The sequence below is a fragment of the Vicugna pacos genome, chromosome 8, assembly GCF_048564905.1.
Source record: "Vicugna pacos chromosome 8, VicPac4, whole genome shotgun sequence".
NCBI lineage: Eukaryota > Metazoa > Chordata > Mammalia > Artiodactyla > Camelidae > Vicugna > Vicugna pacos.
Genome location: NC_132994.1, coordinates 47,269,325 through 47,297,318, shown reverse-complemented (window position 1 = coordinate 47,297,318; position 27,994 = coordinate 47,269,325).

The following is a 27,994-nucleotide window of genomic DNA, read 5'->3' as shown; positions in this document are numbered from 1 at the left end:
ATTGTATGTTCATGTGTGTTCTTTAAGGTTAAGGGAAGGTTTGAGTCAAAAATATTTCTTGAGTTCTATGTAGGTCTACATAAGGGAGCACTGAACATACAAAGTAGACAGGGTCTAAATGTACTGATTAGAAGATCTAAATGTCACCAGGAATGACCCACGGAGTGAATAATTTGTTTCCCTAGGAACATATGGAATCCACTGACTTCAGGAAATATTTTCAGAGTGCACACATATTTCTTCAAGACGTTAACATCCCAGGGGAGGAGGAGGAATAAAAACATGACAGGGAGTAATTTAAAATGGCAGGTACTGCAGTTCTCTTTTCCTGTGCTGGAAACCTGATATTTGATACGAATGTAGATGATTTTCTTATGATTGCTATAAAAAGTTGATACTGCTCTTTCCAAAATTCTCTAAGATTTATTTTTTCCTTCTCCTTTGTGGAATTTTGTTGTTTTTGAATGGCTTAGATTGTGGGTACAAAGAAATCAAAACATTGCACATTATTTCTTATAATGTAACCACAAGAAAACGCAAATGCTGAGGCTCTGATTCACAAAAGAATATTACCTATTAGTTACGGTATGGTTCAGTGGGAAAATGGAGTCCAAAATTAAATTATATTTCACTAGACTGTAACACAATCAAACCTTGATTTTTGTGCCTAAGTTTTATTATTTCCCTTTTTAATTTTAATTTTTCAATATTTTTTATAAGATTATAGCACCTTAGGAGACTTAAATGCTGGACTTTGATGCAGACAGCCTAGATTCCAAGTCCCATTTTGCCTCTAATAATTTATATGACTGGGAAAATTATTAAAATTCTCAGAGTTTCATCTTCCTCACTTATAAAACAGGGGAGCAATATTCATTTTAGAGATTACTATGAGAATTACATCACACAATGGAAGTGAATAAATGTGTTTTTTTTTTCTCTCTTTGCTTCCAAATGCCCAGTCTTTGGTGGATGTTGCAAATGTTAGAATTGCTGGGTATATTATTCTACAAATCCTGGAGAACATAATCATCTACAAAATCTAAGCTTAGAATGGCAACATTTTGTAGAAAGTCATTTTCAGGATGTCTTATATGAACTTGCTCTTCCTTTTCTGAAATCAACTTTGTAATAACATGGAAAGATAATTCCCAAGTTTAAAAACCATAGACTTCATCCAAGTACAGAGATTTTTAGGATGATGGCTCTTTAAAGGTGGCTTGCAGTAAGAAATACATCTTATTTTTCACCCTGTTACTTTTATCCATGTATATGTATGTATTACATGTATATATGAAAAGTTTCATAAAATTATACATATATATATATATTTGCCAAATGTGCAGTTGTCTGATGTTTTTCTACTCTTGTCTAGTCTATTTCATTATTTTAAGAAATACTGGTTATAGCTCAGTTATTTGATTTCAAGATCCACTAATGGAGCACCATCCCATAGCTTGAAAACCACTTTTTACTTCAGATATGAAGTATCTCTGTAACAGAGTCTTCTATCTGATTGTATTCCCACAAAAGGCGTCTGTATAAGTTTAAAATTTATGAGATTATTAACACCCCCTCTCCACAGTCTAAAAGATGACATTATTTTTTGACGCAAACTAATCAACCATCAAAATTTTTAAGTTCCAACTTAGAGCAAAACTCAACTCACTTGCCTTCTGATGCTAGTGACATTTATAGCCCAATTGCATCTGACCACTTAAGTTATTCTTATGGTTGGGTTGTTGCTGCCTAAAGGACACGGGGTCCCCGCCAGGATTGGCTCCATGGATATTTGACCTGTGCAGGTCACTGGAAGCTTTGCCTTCAGAAATGCCCTGTGTTTGGTTTAATGCTCTGTTGCACATCTTCAGTTCTTACTAAGTTTATCTTAAAACTTCGTGTTTATAAGTGGCGTTTGATGGGCTAGTAGAGCATGCACATAAGCAGAGAAGATGAGTAATAAGTGTGTCCACTGTTCCTTGCCATCCCGTTAACCTGTAGCCTCTGTGATGTCCCATCTATGCAGAATTCCATTGGATTCACAATATGTTGGAGTTCAGAAAGACTCAAAGCAAACACAAGATGAGCATGTTATGGAAGCTGCTGTGTTATAGAAGTACAAGGAGAGATAAGGAAACCTATAGTTCCTTTTCCTTTCGGTCCTTCCTCATTAACGAGTAAGCCACAAATAGAGAGTGTGGGTAGAGTGTGCATATCAAGAAGTGAAATACAAGTTGAGTTGATTTTATGCAGAATATCCTTTGTGCTAGCAACAACAAGGTATGTACGAGTATAAAAGCTACAAAACAGAAACTGCAATTTCAAGAATTCTGCATGAGTCAGATTTTTTTATATTTGCCTTTAAAACTGGCATTGCACAATAGAAAATTAACAGTAACATTTATGATAATAAATTAATTTAAAATTTTTCTTGCAGTGACGTTAAATAGGAAATAAAAACCCCATGAAAATTTTAAGAGAGAAACCTCAAAAGAAAGTACAAAGCTTTATAGTTTATTAATTTTATGGAATTTTTTCCTGCTTTGTGAACAAAGGACTTCACATTTACATTTTATGTGGAGCTCTACAAATTATGTGATTGGCCCAAGCTACATAATTTATTACACACACACACACACACACACACACACACACAAATACATCAGAATCAATTAAGAGAAACTAGCAGGTAGTTGAAAATTATGAGTTCATCTTTTAACTCATTCCTTTATTCATATATTCACTCATTTATTGTGCTTCTACTAAGTTGTCCTAGTAACTAGAGATTCACCACAATGAACAAGACGGATAGCATCACCGCTCTCATGCAGACTAATATGTGGGGAAGACAACTATTAAAAATTATTTTCATTGGTAATTATTTCATATAAGAAGGAAAAGTTCAAAATGTTATGAAAGAATATAAAAAACTGTATTGAAACTGCTAATATTAATTCTAAGGAAACTTTAAACTTCTACTTTTCTTTATTAACAGTTTTTGACATCCTTAGTAGATGTCAGGCACTGTGTGAGGCAATAGGGATATAATAAACATTGGTCCCAAGTGTTATTTGTTAGTTGTTAATATGTAAGAGTGTATAACAATGTTATGCAGAGAAGATTCAAGGTGGAGCAAGGATGAAGTAATGATTCTTTAAGGTGTTGGGGTGGTGAGGGTGTTGGCGTGATGGGGATGGAGTGTCCTCAAAGAAGCCTTCTACAAAAAGGAACATGAGAGTAACAACTTTCGTTGAGAAATTATTATTTTAAATAGTGGCACTCTAAATCCAATGGATCAAAGCCAGAATTAGGGACCCTTCCTATGACATGTTGCCTTTCCCTGGGCTCTAAGGAGACCATCTCTTCCGGATGTTTATATCACATCCTACTGAAACAGTTTTTAATAGCTTCTGTTCTGGAAAACTTTTTGAATCCCAAGTAATTTTTCCATCAATTGTTTAGAAGAAATTTCTTGTCAGGTTAGTCAATTAATAGTACCACACTCATAAAAGTGTGCTCCACCTTGGTAGGAGTTCTGTTTGTTTGATTGATTATTGCTCTTTATTGGCCAAAAGCCTTAATTCTTTCCTTAACTTTCACAATGTCCTAACATATTCCTCTTACATTTAGTTTCATGTCTTAATATTTAATCTGCGGGATTATATATTCATGTCTAAGTGGATTTTTTTGATACTAGATTGAACATAGTAAAGAGCCCTCACCTACCTAAACCTTTCAGAACAGTCAACAGATTAAAATTTCTTTATATGTGATATTGTACTGAGTAGCCTACAGCATTCCAAGTAATGAAATATTTTCTCCCTTGATTTATAATGAAGTCATCTCTAATTACTCTGAAACCAATGGTAATTATTCTAAAGAACTCGATTTTGAAGAATTCCATATTAGTTAATGGAATCTTACCTGAACTACTGTTCATTCTTTTCTTGCATGTAACATGTTGGTCTTGTATTTCACTCCCTAGTTGCACTGTCATGCAATTCATGACCTCTTTTTCTTAGATTTCCTTTTGCAGAGTCCTTAAATTCTCACATGGTGCAATGTTCACCTGGATATCCCTTAACTGTTCTTCTATAGTTTGTTTTCTGGAAAAGGAATATTCTGTTCAGATCACTGTTTTATATTATCTTATTCTTACATCTGTGTTGATTTATAATTGTCTGGTTCTACCACATGTTTTTGTGTTATTTCCGTCCTTGTGAGTGAGACTCAGCCTACTTTTAAAACTTGGATAGTTTGACAGACATTTAGAAGAAAAGTGCTTTGAATGAATGCATGTGTGTCATGAGAGCATGAATTTGAATATTTCTAAAGCAGGTGTAAATTTAATGGGAATTTTTTTTCCAAGAGTAATGAGAGCTCTCCAGGTAAATGAACTCATTTCCTTTCATAATTTTAGGAAAGAAGAACAGTTAAAGAAAATCCTCAGATTCTAGGCAGTGAATCAGTAGAACCTGGTAGAACCTGAAGGACTCAGTACAAGCACCTCAGACGAGACCTCCTTCCATAGATGTTAACAGAGGTGTCATTAAAGTGTCAGCTTCCTTCTTTCATTTCTACAGTATAAGACCTTGGGTGCAAAATTCTGACACTTAAAAAATATCTAACATCCCCAAAATCTTGTGACTAAACTCATTTCTAATAGCTGTCGTTTATAACGCAAGGATTCAAGTTCCAGCATTGAAGATTTTCTTTCCTTTTATGATTTTAATGATTTATCTAGAATCACAGGATAAATCAACCTAAGTCACAAAAAAACTCACAAACTAAAATCACAAAATAAAAAATTTCAAACTCCTAATTTTATTCAAAAGTAAGAGCCACAAGCTGAGAAGACTGCACTGTAGGTAGGTAGGTCTTATCCGTGAAGGTTTGAGCTGACCTCTGGCTGATCGCTCTGTGCCTTCTCTGGGATCACTTGTCAGTACTTTCTGAGAGACCCAAGGGAAGACAGGAAACCACAACAGACCGAAATCAGAAGGAAATAGGACTGGCATCTGTTCTTTGACCTTTTTACCTGATTTGTAGAAGAAGGTCCAGTTTGAGAATGGAACCAACTAAAGGAGACGTTGTATCTGTATAGCTGCAGTTATCAAAAGAGAGAGATTGCACCTATGTCCAAATGTTTGAGAACAAATTATCTTGCCTGAGTGAAGGTCACAAACCAGGAAAGTCCCAAGTCTGACCTGTTGCTGACACATATAATATCACCAAGACTGGTGTTTCCAGTGCCCAACACACTGCAAACGGCCCGCAGAACAAAAGACTGTCATCACTAAATAATATATTTAGAATATATTTGGTGGAATTGGAGTGAAAAGTATTTGGTTGTACTGTTCTGATTATTCTAAATTTCAAAGCATACTTGTTTCACCAGGGAGGGGGAAAGAAACCAACCAAGACTAAATTACTCAATAACTTAGATAACAGGAGGACATGCCAAGCAGAATAATTCAGCTTGGATATCATGTTCGTTCTTCTTTTATTCAGTTCCTAACTTAGAAGTGAATCAAGTACCATAAGTTTATTTGGCCTACATTATCCTATTATAACAATATTTATGGTGCTGGTTAAGTTTCCAGGATTGGTAAAAATATCCAGTTTATAAAATAAAACATATGCTTGAAGTATAAATGTTTACAGAAAATGTTTTCAGCTTTTCACAAAAAATTATATAAGAAACATTTAAAAATATTTCTTCATAGGTTGGTGCTTGAAGAAAGGTATACTTCAATCAGATGCAAAGTTTGAAAATGGCAAGTTTGTGCAGGTTTTTAGGTGGATTTATGGGCATTTTCTAGGTCTCTAAAGATGAACGGCATTCATATAATTTAGGCTTAATCTTATTTTAAAACTTTTAAACTTTCTCTTTCCTTGTAGTGTTCCACAGACCCTCACCCACGTTACCAGTCATGATAATACAATAGAAAAAAAGAGTGGGAGAAAGAAATGATGATTTTTTGTTTCTGAAGAAACAGGGCATGCAATGAGAGATCTATAATAAGGGGTAAAGTGGTCAAGGTGGTATATTCATTGTCAAGGGAAAATTATCCAAGATGAAATAATTTCTATTGTCATAGAAATGAAAATACAGGAACATCAGTGCAGACACAAATCTTCTCAGCAAAGGAGTAGACTGTGGGGAAGAGATGATGAGTTGGACTTACAAAGGACCAGGGCCAGGGTAGGTCAGAAGCAGATACCAGTGCAGGCAAAGGAAGAAAATGGAAACCAGTACCTGAACTGGAGAAAAATTGCGTGAGTATAATGAGTATAATCAGAGGTGGTTTCAAACCCAGCCAGGAAGAGGAACTAGGTCAGTATAGAAACATACTCAGTTACTGAGTTCTAATTAAGTGCCAGATACTGTGCTAATTTCTTCACATGAGTTACTGTAGTTATTTCTCACAAGAACCTCAGTGTGGATAGTACCTTCATATAGTGATACTATTATCTATTTCATAGATGACAAAACTATGACATAGGGAAGTTAAATAATTTGTCTAAGATTGTTCAGAGTGTAAATGGGAGATGAGAGACCTGAACCTGGAATGTCTGGTTATTGGGTCTCTTGCAGTTGTAAGCAAATGTCTTAAAAGAGGATTAAACCCAGGACTATCCAGAACCAAGATCAGATTCTGCTGGGGTTTACTTGGCACTCCTGCTGTCATTGATAAACCTCTATTTCCAATTATTTGGACCTCCCACATCCCTTAAAGGTGCCAGGTAACATATATCGAATTATATAGTTCCCCATCCTAGCCACTAGGTGGTGGTTAGTACTGTTAACCTAAAAAGTGTATTTGCTAATATGAATAGGGTGAAAAAGGACTAAAAGATCTGCAGTTTTCAGGGGTCAGAGTAGGCATTCATTTTGCATCAAGGTGGTAAGTTGTTGGTGGTGAGATCATCAGTTATTTAAAAAAGACAAAAACAAAATTTAAAAGGGACAGATTCTCTCATTCTCTAAGAATTTGTTCAGTGTTGTGTACCAGACACTGAGGTAGACACTGGAAACATAAAGATAAGCAGCATAAAGTTGCATGAGGGATGTAAATACCTAAGCAGGGTTATGTATCAATGTGGTAATTAGATAGAGTTATATACCAGATATGAAATTGAAGAGAAATACCCCAAAATGTAGTATGTGCATTTGTGTGTGTATGTGTGTGCGCGCGTGCGCGCGTGCATCTATATACATAGTCAAGGACGGTTTAGGTATGAAAAAAGTTGAGGTATGAAAATACCAAGACCTAGATAAAGATTTCACCAACTAGGCTATAGGATGCAGTAGCATTTATATAACAAATTAGGGCAATATCAATGATATCTATATTATCAGAGTATGAATTATGGTTTCTTTATTTTTAACAGCAATGACTCAAATTTTAATCAATTATATCTGACCAATCTGTGACTATTGAACTATATGTGTTTGAAGTTCTTGTCTACCAATCCTTATTTAAGTAATCACTAGTTCCTTACTTTATATGAATTAAAGACATCAGACTTCTAGAAGTTCTGGTCAAATGACATAACCAGCATTATTATAACCATTTAATAATAAAATAGAATGCAGCAAATTATATGAATATGAAATGAATTAATATTTTTGTGATATATGTCAAAGACATCAACATGAAAACCAATGTAGAGTTTCAAGCTTGAATAAGCTTGTTTTTCCCATCTTGTCATTTTTGTGCTTTGGAAACCTACATTTGGGAAGTTGAATTTTATGAGATCGGATACAATTTTTGTTCTTGTCATCCCAGTTAGTATTAATATTAGTGTCATGTTTGTGTCTCAAGAATACACCAGGGTTGATATTGTCATCTATGTTGGCCAAAGTAAGAGAGTAGAAGCTTCTCTCTCTCTCTCTCTATGTATATATATATACACATACATACATATACATATATACATATATGTATTTTATATGTATAATAAAAACCTTATAAAAATGTTTCTAAACTCTGAGGAAATGGTACAGAGAAAGGAGATCTTAATCTAAAGTTATATAACTTTTAATTTTGAAGACTCTAAAAGGAATACTCCAGTTTGAGGACAAGCCTGAGGTTTTGATTAGTTTGTGCTAAAGTAATTCACCACATTAACAGACTAAAAGAGGAAAAAATGATCATATCAAGAGATGCAGAAAAAGTATTTGATGAAGTTTAATATCTATTCCTGGTAAAGCACGTAAAAATTTGGAACTGAGCAGAACTTCTTCAGTCTGATAAAGATTATGAAAAACTTACAGCTAACATTATACTTAATGGTAAAATATTGAATCATTTCTGGCAAAGATAAGGAATAAACAAAGTTTGTCTGTTCTCACTACTTCTATTCAACACTGTATTGGAGGTTATAGCCAGTGCATTCAGTTAAGAAAAAAAGAAACAAATTCAGATTGGAAAGGAAGAGGTAATCTTGTCACTATTCTCAGTTGATATAATTATCTATGTAGTAAATCTGAAAGAATCTACAAACATGTTCATAGAACTAATTAACTAATGAACAACCTAACTGCTTATCAATGATGGATGGATAAAGAAAATGTGGTGTATATGATGAAACATTATTCAGCCATTAAAAAGAAGGAAATCTTGCAATTTGTGATAATTTAAGACTCAAAAAGTTGTAGGAATTTAAAAAGCACAGATATATTCTCTGACCACATTGGAATTAAAGCAGAAATAGGTAGCAAAAAGACCATGGGTAAATATCTGTAGAGTTGGAAATGAAATAACACTTTTCCAAATATTTACTGGGTCAAGAGGAAGTCTCAAAGAAGATTATAAGAAGCATATAGAACTGGATGAAAATGAAATATAATAAAAATGTAATATAGAGCTAAAGCTGTATGGAGAGGAAAATTTATAGCACTAAAGAGTTAAGTTAGAAAAGAAGAAAGGCCTCATCAATAATCTGGATTCTTACCCAAAGAGAGTAGAAAAAGAAGAGCAGAACAAAACCAAAGAAAGCAGAAGGAAGGAACTAATTTTAAAAAGAGCAGAAATCACTGACATTGAATATAGAAAAACAAAAGAGAAAACCAATGAAACAGAAAGCAGACTCTGAGAAAAGCAACAAATTCAATAAACCTTGAAGAAGACTGACAAAGATAAAAAGAGAGAGGATGCAAATAAAGTAGGTCAGAAATGACATGGGGGTTATTACTATAGATCCTGCAGCCGTTAGATGATAATAAGGGAATACACTCATAAATTCAAGAACTTAGAGGAAAAGGACCAATTCCTGAAAAATATAAGCTATCAAACCCTAGCCAAGGTGAAGCAGACAATGTGAATAGTCCTGCAGCCATTAAATATACTCAATCATAATTTAAAGCTTCCCGAAAAGAAATCTCCAGATCAAGCCAGTCCCACTGGAGAATTCTATCAAACATTTAAAATTTGGAACAAGACAAGGAAGTCTGTTTAAACCACTTTTATTCAACATAGTAGTAGAAGTTCTAGCCAGTGAAATAGGCAGTACAAAAGGGGAAAAAAAAGCACAGGTAGGGAAAGAATAAATAGAACTATACTTTGCATATTTGTTCTTGTAGATTTGCAGATGATATGGTTGTCTAAGTAAAACAACAACAACAACAACAAAGAAATCTACAATCTGCAAAAACATGAAGAACTAATAGATGAATTCAGCAAAATTGCAGGATACAAAATAATCATAGATGCAGTAATCTCAAAACTATCAACCTGATACCAATACATACAGATCAAAGTCATAAAGTTGGTGATAGAAAAACATTTAAATAAGACATAAAAACTACTGAGTACATTAGAAAACTGGTAATTCTGATCATATGTTACTAATTTAAACTTTTGTTCATCAAAAAAAAAACCTTGAAAAGGAAAAATACAAGACACAAACTGGCATGTCTGTAGGTTGCAATATACATAATAGAGAAATTATCAAGAATATATTAAGAACTCTTACAAACTAATAAGAAAAGACAAGTGAAAGGTATGAGAAATATTTCTAAGAAGTGGAAACACATGAGACCAATAAATCTAACAGTTGTCCAACATTATTAGCAATTAGTAAAATCAAGCCCGACACATGATTTACATTCACTTAGCTGGCAAAAATGAAAAAGTCTGAGAATGTCAAACATTGAAGAGGATGCGGAAAACACAGCATCTCTTATATAAAACTTGGAAACAACCGATGTGTTCATCAATGTGAGAATGGATAAAAAGGTGGGGTGTAGTCACAGATGAAATATTTTAAGACAGCAGCAAAATTAAGGAATTAAGCTATAGTCCATAATAAGAATGAACCATAAGTCAGATATCAAATAAAATATTTAAGTAATTTCTAAAGCATTACAGAGTATAACATTCTATCTGCAAAGTGAAAAGTAATGTTTAAAAAATATATTATGTAGAGATACATACTTTTAAGGAATGCATATATGTATATTACAAATAAAATTATATACATATATACATACACATATATATATGAAAATTAAAGGAACTATGAACCCAAATTTTTGATGATGATTATATTTGGATGAGTATATATGGGTAGATGTCAATTGTTGTCGAGATCTGAGTTTTTGTATTGAATTGTGGCTTTATAGATGCTTATTACTTTATTAAAAATAAGCAGTTAACAGACTAATTAAAAGTAGATTCTGAATGGATCCGTGGCAAGAGTCTGTCCATAAGTCAAGGGTTATGCATAATACAATTCTGTACACATGAACATTTTTTAAAACATTTATTATGGCTCTGTGTCATATAAAATATTATCTATTTAGGGAATGTGTTAAATTTAATGTAAAGTACTTATCCAGGCTATGTTTAAACATTTAACTTAGACATACATAAAATATTTTTTTAAATCCTAAATAAAGATTTTTTTTCCCTTTATGGGAACTGTTTGAAAGCATTATCCACTTTACTCCACTTTTACCCCAGCAAGTCTTCAATCAATTTTGCTTTGCCTTTATCCACATCAAAACTGTTTCTGCTGAGGTCACAATGGCCTACTAATTTGAAAGTCTAGCATCACTTTTCAGTTGTTATTCCGCATGATTTCTTATCTCACTCGACACAGTTGAAACTTCTTCCTTTTCAAAGAATTCCCAGTTTGGTTTCCTTGATACCATGTTATCATGGATTTCAGCCATTGTCAGTTTGTTTCTTTTTAGTCTCCTTTGTAGCTATTTATTTTCCTGATCTTCCTATATGTTTGTTTTATAGTTCTATCCTGATAGTCTCATCTCCCAAAGTCCTTGGGTTACCTTCTGTTTTATACTAAGGACTTTTAATCAACTCAACTGTATTTAGCACAAGCCATCACAGAACCCATGTTTCAGTCAATCAGCTGGATCTAAGTGGCTCTAGGTGTCAAATTTGCTCCAGTCTTTGCTTAGTGCACCATGCAGTCAGCATGATATAAAGACATGTTCTCCTGTCTTTGTTTAAGGTCTATTCCCATGATTTTTTTTATTTTGTAAAATAAAATTTAAAAGCTTTGCAAGTTTTCTTCTTCAGTTTTGACTTGTTAGCAACTCACTGAATTTTATTTTAAAAAGATGAGTATCCAAATATGTCTTTGATGCCAGTAATTTTCTAGGATAAGTATTTATAAGATACAATAAGCATTTTGTTCTGATAAGAGTGTCATTGTTGCCATGTGGCCATAATAACATGATGCGTGGTACTGTTCAGAGACAGACATACATCGATGTCTATATGGCAATAATTTTAAACATACGTCATTAAGATAGCTGAGGGAAGAGATCTTGGCAGAGAAAACAGCCACTTCAAAGGTCTTGATATGGAGCAAGGTGCATGGCTGAAGGCGAGTGAGTGAGGGGAGGCAGTGGGGGATGAGAAAGAGGGCGGCACAGACCATGGAGGGCTGGTAGGTTCATTCTTTTATTCTGAATGACGTGGAAAACATTTAGAGGATTTTGTCCAGGGTGCTAAATAATCTGTTGAAAAACAAAACGAAAAACAATTTGTTCTACCAGCGTCCAGGCAGACAAGCAAAGAAAGGGTTTCAAGCTCTAGTGAATGGTCAACCATGACAAATGATGATAAGTGACATCACATAAAGCCTAAAATTTGTTACTGGTTTGCAATGTGAAAGTCATCTGTAACCTTGATAGAGTGATATATGTAGAATAGGGAACATCCAAGAAAGGAAGTTGCTATGGAAACTGAAGCATAACACATTATATTATACATACAGATTTAATATTTTGTTTTATATCCTTTCTAGTGAAAGTTTTGTGCAGATGTTCAGTTTTTAAAGTTTTTATATTACTCTGTAGTTTGATGTCTTAATTTTCTTTGCAATAAAACAGGAGCTGTTTGATACACTAACACTACACTGTTACATACAGGGACTTTCTTTAAGCCTTTAAAACTATTTTGGTAATATAGAAAATAGAAAATAGAGTAAATGGGAAAAGACAGCTAAAGAAAATCATGCTTTAAAACACTCACATAGCTAGAATTTAGGAAAAAAAAACCCTTCAAATATTGAAAATTCATAATTATCCAGAAAGTATTTGGATCATTAAGAAGATTGTGTAATTCAGAAGGGGATTACCATGTTGTTTACTAGAAAAGATGATCTTTAACCTTTAGGCTTTTATTAAAAATATTTTATGCTTATATAGGAATGAGGGTAACAACCTTTGATATTTCACCTTCAAATAAGAAGTAGGTAGAACAGAGTAAACAAATCAGACTTCTAGAACAATTATTTAATATTATTTAACCGGGTACATTAAGTTATTTAACTCAAGATATTTACTGATCACTGAGTTGAGCTGTTGTTAGTGGATTAAGTGTTAGCATTGCACTTTTCAGCTTAGGTCAAAACAGCAGTCTTGCAGATCATTTCAACCAGTTTTAGGTCTTTTTGGAAGACAAGAAACTGAAGCTGGGGAGATGGTCTGGATTGGATTACCCGTCTGGTGGGTCACATAGCATGCCACATTGACTGTTTATTGTATTGTTGTGCAGTATATTTAAAACAAATAACATTGCAATTTTTCTTCAAAAATATTGTCACAACTGTTTAAACACTGATTTTAAGAAAAAAATCTTAACACTAACTCTTGACTTCAAGAAAAAAAAATCTATTCTTTTATATTTAGCTGCTTTTATGTTTAAACTGCTTTATGCCTTAGTTTATTTTTCCTGAGTTGCTTCGTACTTCTTTTCATTAAAGACTCAATTCCTGTTCTTCAGGTCAGAAGCCTTGTCTTCTATGCATTCATGTGATACACAAAGGGCTATAGGCCATGCTTTTGACATTGTATTAAAAATATCCCTGTAACCTGTAATCATTGTAGGGTAGGCAGAATTTCAAGGCGGCCTCCAGATTTCCTCCCGTTTGGGTACATGACCTGCATGACTCCCTCACCTGGAGAGTGGACAGGACCTGTGAATGTGATGGGCTGTTACCCCTTTAAGTAGGTTGTGCTGTATAAGACTCTCCTACTAGACTGGAGGGAGAGCCTCCTGCTGGCTTTAAAGAAGCTGCCTATTGTGACAGGGCCACGTGGCTAGGGCTTGAGGGCTGCCTCTAGAAGGTGAGATCAGTCCTTGGGGACTTCAGTTCTACAGCTGCAAGAGACTAAATTCTGCCAACAACCTGAATGAAGTTGGAAGAGGACCCTGAGCCCCAGATGGGAATGCAGCCTAGGACAATATCTTAGTTGCATCCGTGTTAGACCCTGAGCAGAGATCCCAGCTGCAATGTGCCTGGACTTCTAAAGCTATTAGGACAGTAATTGTAATGGAAATGTGGCTAACTAAGGCTGACTTCCAGTTTTGTTAAGGCAACATCCTGTAAGTGCTACTTACCCGTACCACTTCAACATTTATACCTGTGTGTTTTCTTGGTTCAGGCATACGCTTAAAAAAATTGCTCAAAGAGTTCTTTATTCCAATAATTTCTAATAAAAATAAAACATTCCTTATAAATGACTGATTTTATAAAATGAACAATTTGCCATTAATTAAATAACTCCCCAATATATTTACATATTTTTCTTGACTGTAATATGTTTTTTATGTTTGTTTCTAAAATTGAGATTCAGTGCTTTGAATTGATGTCAAAAGAAAGTTGCTCCCAGAAGGCAGAGGACTGAGTTATTTTGTAGCTGTTATTGCCTGCACTTGTGCAAACTTAGCCTTGTAGGTATTGTATGTTTATAGAATTGTCAGTTCATTTGAGTTATTTGTATCAGGATCACATAAGCCATTGCTTTATAAATGAAATATATATCCTTAATTGTTGCTTAAGATGTCTTTATAAAGTTAGTGTTATGAAACAGCATTGATATGGAAAATTATTGTCTATGTGGTAGGTTACCTGTCACAGGCTATGATTAATTTTTACTACCTGTGGTCAGCACTTTGTGTCTTAAGGCAGAGTTAGATTTCACGTCATGGCAAAAGGCAAAAGTTACATGTTGATAATGTTACCTTTGAAAATGTATTTAAGCCAATCTCTGTTAGATCAGACTGATTTTTTGTTTGTTTGTTTGTTTTAGAATTGAAAAGGAGTTTATTAGGGTATAGGCCACACAGATGAGAGGTGCCTGTGTGAGCACCCAGGGCCAGTTGTTGGGGCCTTTTATAAGGTCGGGTCACAGGATGCCTGATCATGTGTGAAGTCTCTGATTGGTTGTAGGTGAGGTAAGAGGTTTAGGGTCTGTGAAGGGTAGTGGGGTCTATGACTCTGATAAGGTAGGCTCAAGGAAGCCAGCCTGAGCTATTGTGAGATTAGGCATTACCTAGAGCTTTTAGTTTGTTAGGGCAAACATGCCCAGTAAAGAATGTACTTTATCTGTGGAAGGATCATAGGCAGACACCTGAGGGACCAGAAATGGGGGTCAGTGGACTTGAAGGACATCAGTTGGCCCCCAATTCCCCACAACAGATTGGCAGTGACAAATCTTTGGAATAGGGGCAAGGGTTTCATCTTCCATATCTACTTTCTGCTGAACTGTGGGTGTCACTCTGTCCCTGCCTACGGTGCCAATCTGTTCAGGGCTATGGGGCCCAGACATCCCAGAAGCCTTAAAGGTGGGAGCGGAGGGAGACCCCAGCAGCGTCCAAGGGCTGCATCACCAGGGTGTTGGCTTGGTTCATGGTGGCAGTCTTGGTAGGAGGGGTGTATTTGTTCCTAAGTTCATGGATCTTGAACTTCAAAGAGAGACAATCATGTTTTGTAAGAGAAGAATACAACCCCAAAGTAGGTGGATACCAAGACAAAGAGCTAAACCCAGTAAAAACAAGACATTTGAGAATGTCTGAAAAGAAGGAACTTATCCCTTTAGGGATCTAGGGAAAGGTGTTGGAGAACCAGGCGGAGACCTGTTTAGTGACTACTTTTCTGTAAGCGTCGACATGTCTGACTCATTGGGGTTGTCAGCGTGGCACTCAGTACATATAACTGTGAAGGGGTCCCCTTGGGTGGGATGTTCAAAGCCATGTGGTTTTATAAGACAGCTTTCCTTAATGGCCAAAGTAGGTATTACCATTAATGAGCTTAGTGCTTTTCTAGATATGAGGAGACGCAAGAATTTGGGTTCATAAAATCTCCTGAAAATATCTAAATACCTGAAGGCCTGTTTCACCAGTTTTCCCGAAGCATGTGCCTCATTCGTGATTTCTGCCCTGAGCTCCTTTCGGGCTGTGCTGAAGGACAGCGACTTGAGTGGCCTGTGACTTAATCCTTGTAGAGGCAGATGGCAAGTGCCCTCTGATCATAAATTTGACCATGGCTTAGAAGACATTTCATGACCATTTCATGCCATGGTGCTAGGAATGCTCATTCCTAGGTCAAGTGAGGATTTGTTGATAGGCCACTCGATGTGTTATTATGGGGCTAGGCCTTATTAACAGTAGCAAAAAGTCCCCTGGACCACCTGTCTGGCTAGTCTGTTATGGTCCAGGAAAATATCCCCTCTTGCTGCTTCTTCCCATTTCTAGAGTTACATTATAATCACAACTCTCCTACAGAACTATATCTGGTTAACTGCTTCAAGTTACAACTTGTTGTTCTGATTGAGCTTCAGTAATTTTAGGGAAAAATTCCTGTTTATGGCCAGGGTTAGAGCAGGTGTTAATGGCCAGGTGAGGGGATCTCACCTAGTAGTATCACTAGGGGCCTGAACTATAATTTCTGTTTTCTACAATAGATTTCCAAAGGCTTACCAATTAGACCCTTAGAGTGCAGAAATCCACTAAGGTAATCCAGAAGCACTGGATACAGGGAGTTGACCAACTTTAACTCTGCATAAGATTGTGAAATATATTTAGATTTCTGAGTTTTAGAAACAAAGCTAGAGTGTTTTAGTAGTAATTGAATATTAAATTTTGTAATAATCCCCAAGGGCAGGACACTTCTTGTTGGCTGCACCTTGCTCCCTTTCTCAAAATCTGCATTTTAAAAAGATGGTGAGACAAGGGTTCCTGGAGAATATTAGGTAGAACATTTGCATCTCAAAGGTAAGTTCCTCTTAGAATGACTTAAAGGCCAGAAAAATGTTTTTTGTTTGTTTCTTTGTTTTGTTTTGTTTTTTAAGATACAAGTCTCTTAAGGTAAGTAGGGGAAGTTTTGGCAGTGGTGAAAGGGTTGGTGGGCTTTGGATTATTTCTGGAGCCACACCTCTGGTCTTGGCACAGAATGAGCAGTGGCGGTGGCCATATGTCTGGCTTGCCTTTTGTCTTTTTTCTTATCTCTTTTCTCCCATTTAGCCCTTGAAAGTTTCTCCTAATTGTTGAGGCAATGAAGGGGACAGAGAAGGGATCTTATTGCTGTTAGGAGCCCGAGAGAGAAGGAGTTCATCTAGAACATCTGGTTGATCCCTGGGTGCTGGAGGACTGGAGTGTGGCAGTGTCCCCAGGAATCAGGACAGACACATGCAGCAATTTTGATGAAGCTCCAAATTTTGGGAGAGGGCCATAAGGTCCTGAACATAGGGGACGTCAAACCATTTGCTGAATTTGCGGCAGAAAGTATCAAGCTGGAAGATTGTATTATAGCTCAGAGTTCCGTGAAGGGGCCTAGTCTCCTGATCTGCAAACTAGTATTGGGGCCATGTGACATTACAGAATAAGATAAGCTGTTTTTTTCTTTAATGTCTGGGGATCCAACTTATCCCAGTGTTTTAAAATGCAGCCCAAAGGTGAGTCCCAGGGAATAGAAGAAGCAAAAAGAGAAGGAAACCAGCGTAGACTCTATTCTGGGGCATCCCCCAGAAAGATAAAAGCTAAATTTCTGGTGTCCTCTTACTTGGGTGTCTCCCAAGAAAGAGAAGCCAATCAGCACATGGGCCAAAACCAACGCAAGGGCTGAAAAGCTGGCACAAGGAGCTGAAAAGCAAAGAAAAAAAGTATGATGGGGTGGGGTGGGGAGGGGTGGGGAATTCACCCACCGGCGACTTTTACCTGGTGCCATGATGGAAGGCAGGAGGCTTGGCAAATCTGGAGGCATGATCCATAAAAAGAGGGGAGAGGGCACAGAGGTGCACCATGTGATTGCGCCCAAGAACAAAGGAGTGTCTCTAGGGCCAGAGTCAGAGGAAGGGAGAGATAGAGGAAGGGGTAGATGGACAGAAGAGTATTTAGAAAAGAAAAGGCACTTTTCCCACGTGCGTTTACCGCTAAGGGCTGGGGGTCATTTCCATCTGCCAGATTGAGTTTCGGGGCCTGCTGAGAGTAGCCCAGCCAGGGTTCCTCAATCCTCAGCAAAACTTCAGGGAATTTCTGAACAACGTTAGGGAAGAGCAGAAAAGTATGAGAGAGGAAAGGAAAACAGAAGAGGGAAGTCTGCCCTGACGACTCTGGCCACCAGAACAGAGTGTCCGATCAAGCCAGTGGGGAGTGGGGAGGCTCCCATAGGGAGGGGGAGAAAGAGAGAGAAAGAAGCCCATGGGGCTCCCCCAGAGTCCTAGCCACTTACGAGCCATCAAATGTTGTGGGCACAACGGGGCGGCTGATCAGTGAGCCAGTGACATGCAGGTTGGTAAAATAATTTACCAAAGATAAAAGTATGAGAATAGAAAAGGAGTTTCTTAGGCTACACTACTGTAGGCAACAGCAGATCACACGGAAGAGAGGTGCCTAGGTGAGCCTTGATCGGACTGATGTTACTAAAGTTGAGTAATAGTCGAACTAGCTGTAAGTTGATCTCATTCTAAATTTCTGCTTTAACTGTACCTTTTACTTTATTCACGCATCATCATCTCGCCTCAGATAACCAACTGATTCCTCATTGAAAATGGATTTCTATACGTGTAAAATCAAAGGTTAAAAATAAAAAAGGATAAAATTTATATCAAATAATTGCAATCAAAATGATGTTCCAGGTCTCAATACCAGTACCAGATGAGAAAGAATTCAAAGAGAAAGAAAGTGAGCAAAGCGGTTATTTTTTAGTAGGTGAAGGATGTCAAATACAATGAAATTCTAACAAAATGAACTTTTTACAAAGCAAATAGAACATCAAAGTTGATAAAAGAAAAAGCATTATAAATTAAGGAGAAAATGAAAAAAAAAAACCCTCCATGATTGTTGAAGAAGACTTTAATACAGTACTCTCTTGTTTTTTAAAAGCAAGTCAGTAAAAGAAAAAAGAATATAGACAATCTAAGTAATATAATTAATCACATTATTTTAAACATTTCTATACATCATATTTTAGAAACTATGAAGAGAGGCTAAGTCTTAAATGCTATTTATGTCAGTCAGTGGTTCAGTTATAGCAAACAGAGATCACTCTAGCTATTTTAAGCAGAAGACATTTGACCCAGATAACTTAGTTCATACAAAATGGCTGGAAAGGCAGGACAACTGGGCTGTGGGATGATTCCCCCAGGAATGATTCCCAGAATCACATTACTAAACAGACCTGCTGAGTTGCTGCTACCTTTGCCATAATCAGAAAAGTGGGTAATTACACGAACACCACTTGAACTGCCAAGCTCCAGAGCACACCCCTGGAGCTGTGATCCAGGCTTCAGGAAACTGCTGATGTCTTCACTGCAAGTGCTTGTGAGTTAGTGACTGGGCGCTGCAGTTAGACCATCTTTGCTCTTACTGTCCAGCAGCAAGAGGCAAAGCAAGAAGCTGTCCCCTGCCTCACTCGCACCTTCCCAATCTCAGGGTTTGAAGTGGGGCATTTTCAGTGTAACGTATCTCACATCTACATTTAAGATTGCCAAGTAACCTTGGATATGTGGGTTTTAGCTTTCCAGCCCCTGTAGTATTAAAAAAAACCCTTAGAAAATGGACAGAGTGGATACTGAGTGCCAAATTTACTGTGCCTACCACATCCATGAGACTGAAACAAAATTTTTAAAATAATGGGTATATGTTTGGATGCAATTTATATATATTTTTTAATGATAAAAAACTAAATTATGCAAATCACAGTCTCATACCATAAATTAATAAAACTAGTAATCAATAATATATGTAAGTAAGTAAAAACAAATTCAAAGACTGGAATTAGAAATTATCCCATGAAATTTTTGGAGCAAATATGAAATTGAACCCATCAGGCCCTCATAAAATAATGACAATGGAATATCACATTATAACATTTTCAGAATGAGACAAAAGGTATAGAGAGTCAAATAAATAGCATCAAATCCTTCCATTCTTAAAAAAACCTGCATTCCTGGTCCTCTCCCTATAACCAGCTACTGCTAATAACTTTACCTTCAAATTAAAATAAGAAGTGAAGTAGTTTTTATATATCAAATATTTAATTTTAGAAACTGTAATTCTCAGTGTCATCAAAGGTAGATGACAATATATTTTACCCACTCTTAGAAAAATTTATGTTGATATAAAATCTTTGAAGGGTAATTTGACAATGTGTTTCAAAAACCTTTAAAATATGAATAAACTTTGATGCAACATTTCCATTTTGGAAATGCTATCCCAGGAAAGTAATCAGTAATATACACAAAGAACATGGAATAAGTAAGCTAGTATAGCACTATTTAGCAAAATTGTCCAATATTAGTGAAAAGTTAGATAAAATATGGCATCATGTTAATTCAACACTCTGTAACTATTAAAAATAGTGTTTTGAAAAAATATTTAATACCTTGGGAAAATGTTCAGTATATATTATTTGGTAAATAGTAGTTTACAAAATAATATGTAAACATGATCCAAATATATATATATATAAATTTATATATTATATATATTATACTGGAAAGCTAAATACAAATATATTAACATCTTAAAAGTAGTAGTTGATATATCAGTCAAGATAGGTTACATTATAATTTGGAAACAAAGAGTACCAAAATCCCAGTGGCTTAATATACTACAGTTTATTTGCTTTCTCAAGGTCTGCTGAGGGTACAGGCAGCTTTCCAGGACAGCTGTCATCCATGTGGGAGCTCAGAACTCCAGGCTAACTCAGTCATGTGCCACTTCCATAACAAATCCTTCCACGATTGCTGTGGCAATGGAAGAGAATGTCTGCATAGTCCTATGGGTACTTTTCTCCCTTAAATTTCTATTTCACTCATACACGAGTATAAATAATGAAAAGCCTAAGTATCTCAAAGCAGAACTCAAAACTTCACTCACCCCAAATGGCTGAGTATCTCAAATCATTCTAGTGCTGAAAATTAGCTTCTACTTCACTTCATTCCTTGACAATAATGTGCTGGCTGATCTTGAACATGTCATTTATTCCACCAGAGTCTCAATTACACCAGCTAAGATGAGGAAAAAATATTTACATCAAAGTCTTGATGGAAATTCTAGAAGAGCTCATCAATAAGCAACAGTGAACTGAGATGTGATACACAGCTTATAATTGTCTCTTAGACTTCCTTGAACACATTCTGCTTTCTCCTTTAGATAATGCCCATAAATGTTAAATACAATGGACTCTGAGGTGATTTTATAGATGGAAATCACATTGTTTATTCCAAACAATCTGCCTTCATTTTCCCAATGGCTGCCATTATTTTGTTTCTGTTGTTCTCTTAAGTTTTGCCAGGGATTTTATGGTCTTTAACTTTCAAGCAGTTTCTATTGCTTGACATCAATAGTAGGGCAGGGTAAAATTTTAGTCACGTTTCTCATTTTGTGTATAACCTTGTATTAGCCCTTCTGTGTTCTGGTGTGAAATAAAGTTGGTTTTCATCTTAAAGAAGGCAACTTCTACAGTGAACTTCAAGGACAGAATCATGCCCTTTTGTTAGAACTGGATTAACAGCAACTGGGAGCCGTTGTTAGTTGGATATAAACATAATAAATAATAGAAAATATACTGACATTGAGCAACATCCCAAATTACTGGCTCTGCATGAGGGACAGATTTAATCTCTTCCATTAGGGTTGTTCCATCTCCAAGGTGAGAGTGATATTGTGCAGCCAGGATTTTTAAAACGTGTTCTACAGCTCTTAATTAAACTGCTTATATGCAGAGACTACAAATAAGTGACTTACTCGGAACAAGTGAGATGGGATAAATGATGGAAAAAGACAAACCCTAGAAGAATCATCTAGAATATTAGATATATAACGTATTTGTTGATTTCTTGATTCCTTCTGCATGTGGTTATAATCAAATCCAACTTTTCCTATTTCACATATGAAATGAAGCTAGGAATTGGGCTGGGAAGGGAATTTCGATTGACTTTGACAGGTCGAAGTAATTTTCAACATGGCTTTGAGATAGTGGTTTTGCTTCGCTAATACGTATTTTTCAATTTTGTCAATTGAGACAGAAACCCCAAACATTACAGAAGTGTTTGAATACTGGCTGTTTTGTGCCAGGAAGGCACATTGACTTTGGTGTACAATGTTAAGATCATGAATTTTGCTAAATACAATTGCAAACACATGTTTTATTGCGAAGCAGGCAATGAAGAACAAATTAAAACAAACAGCACACAAATGGATTTCACTAAGAAACACTGAATAACACCAAGGGTGTTTAAAAAAATTGTAAAATTGTGCAGCTACTCTAACCAGCTTTTATATTGCTAATTTATTAATGAACCATATTGGCTGTGCTGTTTCTACTTTTTAAAATAATTGAATTAAGGAGATTGAATGATGAAAGCTTGTATCATAAATTCAGCCTTCTTTTTATTAGCAAAGACATTTTAAACACAGCAGGAGCTAATTTAAGGATGACTAAAAATTTAATTTAATTATTAAAAATGGTGTTTTCTGAAATTTTGTTTTGGTCAGATCAGAATAGTGTGGATTTTGGATGAAGACCATTACAAGACTCAAAGGAAAAAAAACAATTACAATGTAATCTCTAAAGTAATGTATAAACAGAAAAATTCTAAATGGGAATAATAGGTGACATTTTAAAGTTTGTTTCATAAATGGAATTATAGTTTATTCTCTATCTATCATTTTTATCACATTACTTCTGTTTTTGAAATAGTCCAGAGATGTCCCATCATGCTAAAATGCAGGACCAGAATGTATGGAATCTTTATTGAAGAATCTGTCTGTGGGAAAAACAATACTTCTCAATTCTTGATTCAGAATCTCAAATATTCTAGCTTTCTAATCTTTCAATTTCTTCAGATCATTTTCTACTATTACTGTTACAGTACTTCCTCAAAGTCATTCCTGTGAGACCAATGGGTGGTTAAACTCCAAATTCCAAACTCCAGGGAAGTAATTATTCCCCTGTTTCTCAAATTATAAACAATAGATAGGATTTAGTTTATTTATTCTTTCATTCACTTAATTTATGTCTTTCTCTGAGGTGCATATGCTTGTTTATGCTTCTCTTACATTTGTCTTGGTAATGTAGCCCATCTTAAATCATCAGTTCCTGTAGGACAGGGACCAGGACTATTTAATTGGCTTTTAACACATTCAAACCAATGCAATGAAAATATGTGAGCTTAACACATGAATCTTGATGATGATGGTGATTGTAATAATTTACGTTGTTTCTCTTTTGTTTCTCAGTGGCACTTACTAGCAATTCACTCTTGCTGACAGCAAAGTTTTGTGTATTTTTTGTAAAGATTTTCATGTTTCTTTCATCAAAAACATAACATAAAGACATAATGCATCAAATTTAACTGCAACATTCCTTTAATTTTACTCGTCTTCTCTGGCTCTTTCCCATTTATTTGGCAGAATTATAGATGAGGCCAAGTCTTTAAATTCTTTGCAATTTTCTCTTTGGATTTACAGCACAAGTCTGTTGATTATTTCCTATCAGTCACTATTAATATAAGGCAAACTTTAAAGAAATGGAAAAGGGATAGTTAAAAGAAAAATGCTACAGAACAATGAATGGTATTTCTCTTCCCACATTCTAATGTAATCCATCATGGCCAAGATTTTACCAGTCTGCTGGGTTCCCAGAGAACTATGAGCAGTTGTTTCTTTTCTGAGATTTTCTCTTTTCCACACAGTTAAGAACTTCCATGCTATCTTTTTTTTTTTTCCCAATCTCAAAGACAGGATCTACTGTACTTGAAAAACTAACTTGCAGAGAGTCACATTTCAATATAAATATGCAACTACAAATAAACACATTTGATAACACTAAGCCTTCTCACTGGAAAATCATGCCAACGCTGCTTGTTCATTGTCATTTGTAGTCTTTCCTACATTGCTGCATATGGCTATCCCTAAAAGGATATGGATTTTAAAAAGCAGGTGTGATGTTACATACATCTTTTATATGCCTGTATCACCACCTTATATAGTTTCAGCATACATTGGATTTCAATAATAAATATTAAAATTACATTTTAAATACAGTTGTTATTATTAGTTACTGTGGAATACTTATACGTTAGCTTGTGGAGTTAGCCACAAGTCTCAAACAAAAGTTAAATTATAAATTCCTAAAGAGAAGACTCCTGAGATCATGGATCTTTACGTGCATCAGTAATGGGGTTTGGGGAATTCACTCTCTTATCTTTCCCTATCTCAATGTCATTTTTTCTATTCTCTCACCACTGAGTTACATCAGTAGCTCAACTTTGAGTAGATCTGCCTAATACTCTGGCCTGTGTGGAACAAAGATGGCAAATAAGTTAAAGAGCTATTAGTGGGCAAAATAGTTGTGGCAAAATCCATACATTTCATTCGTTCTACCACCCTTCACTCAAATCTAATTTACTCATTGTTTACACATTATAACAAAATTATATCTGCAATAAGTTCAAACTAGAGGAAGTAGACATACTCTAAAAACAAAAGTGAGGCCTGCCAGCTTTGTATCAAAAGAAAGAGGCTAGAAATGAATCTATATAAAATAGAAAACTCAAAAAGCAGTGTGATTTTTATTTATTTTGGGTAGATAAAACAGTAGTTCCCAAGATAGCACTGTGGTACATCATAGTTACATAGTTAAAATTTGAAATAAAGTCTTTGAGTCTTCAAGAATAAGTGAAATAATTATAACATATTTATTTAGTGATATTTTAAGACACAAAGAACTTTTCCAGACAAACATTATCACCTCTGAGGTCAAAGAGTTTATGAAACCTGACACAAAAACATTTAAAACGAATACAAGTGGTACCAAAACAACTGAAGAAGCCTGAATGTTCCACAGTAAGGAAAGATTTACTGAAAGATAGTTCATTAACCCAATAGAACATTATATAGTCATCTGAATGATAATTATGAGAAGTATATAAAATATGGAATAATGTTAACAGTGTTAAATGAAAAAGTGAGCACAGAATTACATAAACATCTGATCAATCACCACTTTTTAAAAGAAGCTTATTTGTCAATAAAGATTGGAATGAAATAGCAGAAATGGAAAGGCAATGGAAGAACATAGAGGCCATGTGCACAGACTTGGAGCCAGATTTCCTGAGTTTGGTTTCTAGATTTGTCACTTTCTAGTTGCCCTGCTTTGAGCAGATTATGAAACCTATGTGGATCAGCTTACCAAACTGGTAAACAAAGATAGATCATCTTCTCTATATGACTGTTATAAGAACTAAACTGATATACTTTATATGTTAAATACTAAGAATAATGCCTGGAACTTAATATTACTATATATAGGTAAACTTTTTAAAAGTAGTCATGTTATATTGGTGAGATTAAAGGAGAATTTTGTATTGTTTCTAGATAAAGTGAATTACAATAAAAGATTGCATCATGTTGAGTTAACTCTACTTAAAAAGTTAAGGGGTTGCATAAATAATTTGGAAAAAAAGTGTGAGTAAAGTGAAATAATTTTGGATTTTGAAATGAATATTCTCAGCTATCTAGAAAATTCAACTAACAGTTTTCTAAAACATCTGGATAGTCCAGACTTTACTATTCTTAATTATTTCACTCTTGCTTACAAATTGCCAACATATTGTTCTCTAAATTTACTGTCAGTTATGTCATGTGTGTTTGGCCTTCACAGCCAAGTTGTACATTAAGTTTGTATTCGCTAATATTATTTAATATAATTTTCTCTTCACACAAATAGTGATGAGAAACTGACTAAGTCTTACTGGGCTTTGACATTTTCTTCACAGAGAAAGATATTTTTAAAAGACAAAACTCAGTTTCCTTTCTGAGTGTCTGTTTGCCACTCTCGTGACTCATTTTGCTCCATTCTTCTGTAGTTTCTTCAAGTCTCAGATCTTCCTTTTGAGCTCTTCCTGTAGGGTCTCCCAGACGAGACTTTCTGGGATCCAGAAATTCTTACAGGTCAGGTATAAAATCCCTTTAGGGCTAATGCAGTCTGTGGAGGCTGGAGGCTCTGTGGTTATCATTAGTGGTTGCCAGGAAATGTCAGATTAATGTTGGTTTTTACTTTGTACCTAAACAAGTCTCCATAACTAAATTCAGTTATCTCCACCAATGTACCACCATAATGTTGGCCTCTACTGGGTCCTTTAGATAATTTCAGTCTACTTCAGGTAAAGGTTGTTGGCCACAGGAATAAATGAATCCAGGTCAAGGACATTTATTTTATGGGAAAGGGAAAACATCTCTTTGGCTCTTTTCTATTAGGACAGCTGTTTTCTTCCAGTGTAGCTGTGGAAAACAGGCCTATTATTGTTCTTGGAAGGGAAAAGCTCCATCATGAGCAAGCTGGAGGTACGCTGAGTAGAATAGACTTTCCTTTGTTTGCCTTACCTTAAGTTAAATTTCTTATGTGAAAAGATAGAGGTATGAGCTTGGCAGTAGCAGAAAGGCACAGGGAAAGCTGTGCAACACTGATATTAGGCCTATGATTTGACATGTAGCTCCATTTAGTACAGCTATCTCACCAGCTAAGTTAAGAGGTCTATGTAGATATTTGGGACCAAAGAGAGCAGGTGATAATAAATCATTCCTTTAACTGGAGTTCTTGTGTCTGTATTTCACTTGGACTTGACCATTTCAGGAAAATATTGAGGACTTTAGTTTCTATCTCTTTGTTGAAGTTCTCACTATATTCATCTATTCTTCTCCCCACTTCAGTGAGCATTTTAAGACCATTGCTTTTAATTTTTTTTATCAAGTAAATTACTTATCTCTATTTTATTAAAGCTTTTTTTCCCCCTGAGGTTTTATCTTGCTCTTCATTTGGAACATATTCATCTATTTCTTCCTTTTGTTTGACTCTCTCTGTTGGTTCTGTAAAGTGGATGAACGAACCTTCTCTCCCAATCTTGAAGGAGTAGTCTCATGTAGGAGATGAACCTTGTCCCTCAATCCTGCCCAGCTCTTTGTAGTCTCTCAAACCCTTATGCTCATTCAAGCAGCCTAATATACCTTTAATGGTTCCCAGCAATTAAGGATGTGCCAAGACCTGTCTGTGTCCCTAAGGAGAGGATTCCCACACCTAGATTCAGGATATTTGGAAGTCAGATTCTCAGGCAGAAGCTTTTAAAAGTATGTAAATAATATATAGTCTTGTGGGGCTGCAAGTGTAAAAACTTTTCTTTGGAAGACACTTGTGAGCTGGAGTAAGGCAGAGAGTGAGCACAAAGATGGTGTCCACAGCCTACATTATTTGAGAGCAGCTTGTAGTTCACTACATATGTGCCAAACAAGAATACTCTACTTGGTAAAGTTAACATTCAGAGCTGAAGAAGAGGTAAAAAGGTTTCCAGGCAAGCAAAAGCTAAAGAAGTTTATTACTAAAGCAGCCTTATGAGGAATGTTTTAAGGGACTTCTTTAAGCTGAAAAGAAAAGGTGCTAATTAGTAATAAGAAAACGAATAATAGAATAAATCTCATTAGAAAGGTAAATATACAGTAAGGTCAGTGGATTAATCACTCATAAAGTTAGTATAAAGGTTAAAAGACAAAAGTAGTAAAAAATAACTATGTTTACAATAATTATTTAAGAAATACACAGATAAAAATATAAAATGTCATCAAAAACATTACATTTGCAGGGGGAGTGTAGTAAAAATATTGAGCTTCAAAATGGGATCAAACTTAAGCTGTTATCAACGTAAAATAGATTGTTATAGATACACATTGTTATATGTAAGTCATAGTAACCACAAAGCAAAAACCTATAGTAAATACACAAAAAATAAAGAGAAAGGAGTTTAAGCATACCACTAAAGAAAGTCATCAAATCACAAAGAAAGAGAGCAAGAGAAGAAGAAAGGAACAGAAAGCAACTACAAAAACAGTCATTATACAATGAACAAAATGGCAGTAAGTACATACTATTGATCATTACTTTAAATGTAAATGGACTAAATTCTACAATCAGAAGACATAGAGTGGATAAATGAACCCACCAATATGTTGCACATAAGGGACCCACTTAGATGTAAGAATAGACAGACTGAAAGTGAAGGGATGGAAAATGATATCCTGTGCAAATGGAAACCCAGAGAAGGCTGAAGTGGCTATCCTTACATCAGACAAGATAAGCTTTAAAACAGAGGCTGTATTAAGAGACAAATATGGGCAATACATAATGATAAAGGCATCATTCAAACAAGAGGATGTAACATTTGTAAATATTTATG